This window comes from Tetrao urogallus (assembly GCF_951394365.1).
Source record: "Tetrao urogallus genome assembly, chromosome: 4".
Taxonomy (NCBI): Eukaryota; Metazoa; Chordata; class Aves; order Galliformes; family Phasianidae; genus Tetrao; species Tetrao urogallus.
This window is the reverse complement of record NC_136817.1, coordinates 19,981,442-19,988,275: the sequence shown is the minus strand read 5'-3', so window position 1 is coordinate 19,988,275 and position 6,834 is coordinate 19,981,442.

The following is a 6,834-nucleotide window of genomic DNA, read 5'->3' as shown; positions in this document are numbered from 1 at the left end:
ACATTCCATGTCTAGGAGAAGGACAGAGAGGCACACGGATCGCTGCCACCAGGCCTGCTCTGCTGGGATGACAGCAGGTCCTGTGCCCCAGCCCTCTCCTGGAGCAGACAGTGCCAACGCCAGCAAGGCACAGCACCTTACTCCAGCCAGGGCTACTGGGCTCCCAGACTTCCTGCAGCTCAGGGCCAGACCCTCTCTGAAGCAGGCTACCTATGAAAACACCACCTACTTAGGCTTTTCCTCGTGCACAAGAATCTTCCAATTTGTCAGGCTGAGAGAGATGCCACAGCTCTCCAGATGTATGAGCACTCCAGTGAAACAGCACAGCCAGCCCCAAATGCCAGGCACAAGTAGCTTGGCTCGCTGCAAGTAAACACATGATTCAAAAGCTGGGTTTTACCTTGGCATCTGTTTTGACTTGTTGCATACTCTTCTGTCCTTCATTTAGGTTTTTCTTCCTCTCCTAACACTCAATAGTGAGGACTGTGGTTTGTTTTAACCAAGGCAGCAGCTAGGAATGGAAAGAAAGCACACATGCTGTGCAACAGAATAGCAAAGCTGCAGGCTGCGTGAGAGGGGCAGCCGAGCTGTGAGCGTCCCAGTCTGTGCAAGGCTGCTGCTGCTGCTACCACAACTGCCCAGGGGAGGCTGCAGCTGCGTGCTGGGCCAGAGGGTGATGTGACAGCCCAGGCAGGGTGGCACGTGCTGCCTGTCACCTGCACCTCCAAGAATGGCCAGGTCTCGGCACAGACAGAGGGCCCAGCAGAGACAGTGCTCAGGGACAGGATTCCTGCTAGTGCTCACTGCGGGATGTCACTATGGCAAAGAGCATGGGCTCAAAGCCACCCAAGTGATCGCTTCCTATGTGCATACGAAAGGTGAATGAACTCTTAAAAATGTCCAGAAGTGGGAGGCACTTGTGATTATACATTGTTAGCAGGATGAGCGTGTTCATGTTGATGTCCTAGCTTGCCCTCTGGGCTTGCCAGGGGGAACTGGCAGAAGCTGCAGCTGCTGCTCATCAGGGGTGGGATAATTAAGGACAATAATCAGATAACCAAGTTGGACTCACCTTGAAATGGTGACCTGATGTTTGAGGTGGCAAGGCTGAGAAGCTGGGCCTCCATCACAAGATGCCACGAAGTGATGTCTTTATATTATCTCCCAGCACTAAAGAAATAAAGTCTTCCTTTCAAAAGAGTTGCAAGCTGCTGATTGAGAGTTCCCAAGGGAAAGCGCTACCTGAGGAATGCTTGGTGCAAAGTGCCACAATCTGAGCTCTGTTCAGAGAGACAGAAATTCACAGGTCTCCACTCCACTGCTACAGATAGCAGCAGCACGAGGCCTGAGAGGGGTTAAAGGAACAGTGAGCCATGTAACCATGATGCCTCACAATGCCAAATTGTGTTTTGACAGACAATCCCCCTGAAGAATGGGACGCAGGCCAAGCAGTCTCACTTGGCAGAGACAGACCCCAGCAATGCATTTCATCCCTGCCAAGCAATGTTGATTTGCTTTGATTCACATTCATTTGTAAGCACCCTGTCTGCACAAAGCCCCAGATGTCCTGGGAGACTCCAGCACAATAATATTTTGATACAAACGCTCTTACAAAAGCTATCAGAGCCTGAGCTGGAGTCCAAGGACAATAGTTTACACAAGTTAGCAGCGATGCCATGTCTTGGAAGAAGCATGAATAAAGACAATCCCTAAGCCCAGTTTGTGCACAAGGAGATACCCCACTGATCACAACTGTTTGGGATGAGATCCTCAGCCAGTTGGAAATCCTCTTGGCCAAAAGCAAGTTTCCGTTTTTGGAAAACTGCCTCCAGTGCCCTTGGATGGCTTATTTCATTCTGTCCTGCAGTGGTGGAATTGGAAGCGCGTTCTCCAGATTCACACTACTGGCTCATTTAGGGTCACCGGCTGCTCCACAGCACCACTTGACCTGTGTCCTTAGGCACAGGAGCACATGTGAGAACAAAAGCTCCTGAAAGTAAAATACTAGAGAATCTAAAGTGGGAATTTGTCTTCCTTACTTCTCTGGAGGAAAGATAAGATGGTATAACTCATCTGGTTGTCATCTTGGATCTTGTTCTTCCATACAGCAGTGGTTAAACACTTTGGCCAACGTAGCCTGACTTACTGGTTTGGTTGCATTTTCCCTCATTAGATAAGAAAGTATAGCCACCTTGATGGGAATAGCATGGTGCTTGTGTTCCTTTGAAGAAGAGGAAGTCTGTACCCATCTGAAGTTTGAAGGTCATCCAAGCTGGGCTTGGTACCTCCAGTGAAGGGGCACCCATAGCCTCTCTGGGCAACACATTCCAGAGTCTCACCACCCTCTGAATGAAAAATTTTCACCAAACATCTTACCTAAATCTCCCTCCTTTCATTTAAAACCATTTCCACTTCCAGTATCTATCAAATATTTCTAACCTATGCCCCTGCAGCATTATTATTTAATTAGCACAAGGCCATGCTTGCCTGAACTCCAGTACCTTGTAATGCAGGAGTTCTTGCTTTGTTGAGGAACCCTGACACAATACCAGCTCTCTCTGTTGAAGGTGCCCAGTAGCAGTTGTTATATGGGGAAAGCAGATGGCTAGTCCCAAGTAACTGAGTACTGTGTTCTCTGCTGTCAGGTCACTCCTCTGGACAGCGGGGAAATTTACTACCAGAAACAGGGGTCAACATGCTATGGTTCAGATGGGGATGGAAACCTGGAAAGCCAAGCATGTTAATCAAAATCACTTAGTTTATGTAGGATAAAAAGGGAAGCCATCATCAGCAAAACAAAATCTGTGTTATGAAACCTATTGTGCCTTAACTCAAATGTGTTCCTGATGACACTGAGCTCAGTGCATCCATTCACATCCCAGTAGCTCCTCCAAGAGAACAGCAGCGTGCTCTACATGTCCACCAGCATCCTGCACATGGGCTTCTGTCAGTGTCAGGTATCATTTGAGGAGAAGCTCTGAAAGATGAAAGTGTTAGCTTGAAGTTTAACAATCTGAGAGACATCTCATGGTAGCCAAATGTAGGCCCATTTCAGTAAAGTATTAACATTTCAGACTTTCCCACTAAATAAGTGGTAATCTGAGAGGCCAAATATTTGGCAAGTCAGTGATGATCTTCCACTTTCCAAGAATAAAATGATATTCCATATTTGAACATTCTGGTATCCTTCTACACTGGGTGCAAAAGAGATGGTGTTGGCTTGTGCTTAGTACAGATACAAAGCAAACTATCCAGGACTAGCATAAATATATATGTGTGTCGGTGTGTGTATTTTCATTTGGCATCTTTTATAGTGTTGAGGTTATAGAGTTCAGCAACAATTTCTGTCATCAGCAGTTACTTAAAAGTCATGGGAGTTTGGATCTCAGCATGCCAAAGAAGAAGAAGGGCCATTATTCTGACGGTAGGTGTTGAAACCAGCATGGTGGTAGTCATATTTTTGTCCCAAAGGCTGATCTCTGCCCAGTTGTCTCTGCTATCAAACAAGTTGCTGCCCCTAGCTGCCATTGCTTTTGCTGTGTGCCACTTCACTACAGTTGTTTTGGCTTTACATTTTTGATGGCTTCAGTCCTGGGTGTTGGTTCCTGGAGGTTGAAGGTGTTACTGGAAGGCAGGTTAAAGGCTTGTCTTGCAGCACAGTGGGTTCCAGTGTCTTATTGGACTGCCTGGTGAATCACCTTCAGAGAATTCACCCTGCCAAGAAGAGCCATCAGTTTTGCAACAGGTCTGTGTTTGCAGTAGAATGATATTTGCATGGCAGCTGCTTCCCAGCTATGGGATTTTCTCTATCAGCAAGTTACGACTTCTCAGATAAGGCTGGATCTGCACAAGGTTTCCTTACAGGTAAGATCTGTCCCTATCCCACCAGCAGTAACATTCCTTTCTGCAAGAGGGCAAGGTCTTATCTTCACATCAGGTGAATGCCCTCACTCGCTGAATGCTCAGGTTACAGAATCTTGGCCTTGCTTATGGCTAAGTTGTTCCCTTGGACTTTTTTTTTTCCTGCACAAATACAGCATTTCTGCTGCCTGGCTGATGGAAAAATAGCAGAAGAGCATCCCTCTGCATTGACTCAGGGCCTTCTCTTCACAGAAAGGTTCATCTGGCCCTGAATTCATTCCCACCTCATTTCTCTGCAGCCCATCACCACATGCCCCCTGAACTTCCACCTCTCCTGGCTCCAGACACACAGGCTGTTCCTGCTGTACCAGCTCCCTGGGGCAGATTCTCTTCTTCATGTTTGTAAAAGCATGCAGCACGTTTTGTTTTTGCACCCAACATCATGGCAGCAAAAACAAACCAGCCAATCTTCTGTCATTCCCAGTTTCTGGGGATGGACGAGCTATAGTGACCTCCAGCACCAGCAGCCCCGTGCTTCCCCTTCCCAATCAGGATTTATTTCCCTTGGCATGGCCAACACGCCATTGATTTTCAAGGGCGAAAGTAGGTGGCAAAGTACTTAGCTCTTTCAAGGAAATTTGGAGGTGATGGAAAACAACCCCATAATATGTGAGCACAGAGTGTGGCTGTCCGGCTGCCAGCCAAAGAAGCAATAAATCACCCCCCTGAATGCCTGCCACAGGCACCGGATCACCACAGAGACGCTATTTTTCTTTCACTGCGACCGCCCATGTTGCTAATGCACTTAGCAGGTGCAAGAAACATTTGAAAATCAGTATCTTTTTCCAAAAAATAAGGTTAGGGGCCCATTGCTCTGCCTGTTTGGATTTCGGCTTATTTCACCCAAGTCCTACTCAGTTGCAGGTCCCCACTTGGGCTATTTCCAGCACTGCTGGCAGGGATTTTGGAGGGGCTTTCACGGGTCTGTCTTAATCCTGCGCAGCTCAGGTCTCTCTGATGCAGCTACCTCTCAACGAGGTCTAGTCACCATCCCACGACAGCCGCCTCCACCCATGGGACACCAAGGAGGTGAGCTGGTGAAAGCTTTGTCCCGAGGAAAGCTTTTTCCGCGTTTTGGTGAGCCCAGCGCGCTGTCAGAGAGCCAAAGCCAATGGAAAAGATTTCCACGCTGCCACCGCCGGGAGGAGAAAGCCGACACCGCCGCTAGGTGTCAGCCCGAGCACGCAGCAGCTCTCCTGGGAAGGTGGACGCGGTACTCGGTACGCTTGCGGATTACCTCCGCTTCCAACACGGCGATTTTCAGCCCTGGCGAGAGCCGGTGAGGCCGGGGGGGGAGGACGTGTTGAACGCCAGCAGCTCGACGCCATGCCTTTCCCTGCTAGCTGCTGCCTGGTGGTGGTGGTTGCGTCTTCTTCCCTTTTGGCAGCCCTGCTCCGGGGCCTGGATCCTAGCACCACTGGTGGTTGCTATGGCCACCTGAGGGGATGCAGCACATGGCGCTGCTGCAGCACTGCAGCAGCCTCTGGGGTGCAGGGTATGTGGCTGCATGGTTGTGCACGTGCACACCTCGCCAAGGATGCTCAGCAGGCCCCTGGCACAGTGCTGGAGACTGCCACCACTTGGTTACTTATGGTGCACTCCGTTAGATTACATTGTGTTCTGCAAAACTCGATAGTTCCCCCTTCTTGGTGGCTTTATACTTTAAATAGATCTGCTTTCTTCTCAAGACAGTTCTTAAATCATGTCTGCTGCTGTTTGAATCCCTTCCAGTTCTTTGCCATCTGTTCAGTGCCAAAGCAAACAAAATGTTCAAGATGCAAAATCTGCTGTGACACAGAAGCAAGAACACGGTGCAGCTGAAGGTTAGGGCCTCCCCAGGCAAACAACAACACCTCTCTTGGTGCCTTTTGTGACTGCATCTTCTTTCTTAGGCTTTTAACATACAGAAAGTGTGTAGGATTTCCATTTGCAAGTTTTTAGGACTCCTCTCCTCTCCCCTTCCCTTCCTTTTTTCTTTACCTATTCCAAGAATTCAGGGCTTGCAGCTGGGCATCCTTCAGCTCACTAAAACAGACTGAGGCTCATTGCCTTTTGCATTACTTCTGATCTCTGCAGCACGATCACTTATTTGAACATTGCCGCCGTGCTCTGCAGTTCCTTCACTGCAACACAGCTTCATGGCACCAGCCAAGTAGTGCCCTGCAATAAATCTCTGACCTCTGTGGCTCAAAATACCCAAGCAGACCTCTCAATGGATTCAGCTGGGATTCTCATTTGTCACATCTGGTCCTTGGCAGCAAAGGAGAGCCCAGAAGGTGGCTAGCTCTCCCCACAGCAAGCAGCACTGGTTGGTTAATCCCAACCCCCTGGCCTTCTGTTACACCCGTTTACCAGAAGCAGTCCTTGGGCTGTGGGTCAGTAAGTCTGTTTTCTGCACAATCTGAGCATCCTGAGCTCAGTGCAGGGCCTGGCAATTCTTCTCCTTAGGAATCCTTCCCCAATTGCAGAGAAAGTGTGTAATCCACACCCTGCAGTGCCTCTGCTCACCTCATGAAACACAGGCCCAACCCAGCACTGCTCAGTAGGAAGTCAAACCAGAGTCACCCCCAGATTACTGTCAGTGCCCCACGGCATGGCTCTTTCTACCTAACAGGACACTGAGAGCTTGGAAACACACCACAGAAGCTATTTTGAACATGCTCCATTGCATAATGCAATATGACATTGAGTTGCATCATGGTTACTTGCTGTTGGCTCACAAAAATCCACAGCAGAACAAAGGGGTGGGAGGTAGGCTGCATGGCCTCCCTGTCCACTTGCAGCCTTCCATTGCAGCACCTGAGTTTTTCTTTCTAAAGCACATGCTGGCTTTTTAGCTTCCAGAAAGATTTTCAGCACAGCCTTCTAAAGAAATGAGCTGAAGTGAAGCAGCAAGCAACGCTGCCTACCTGG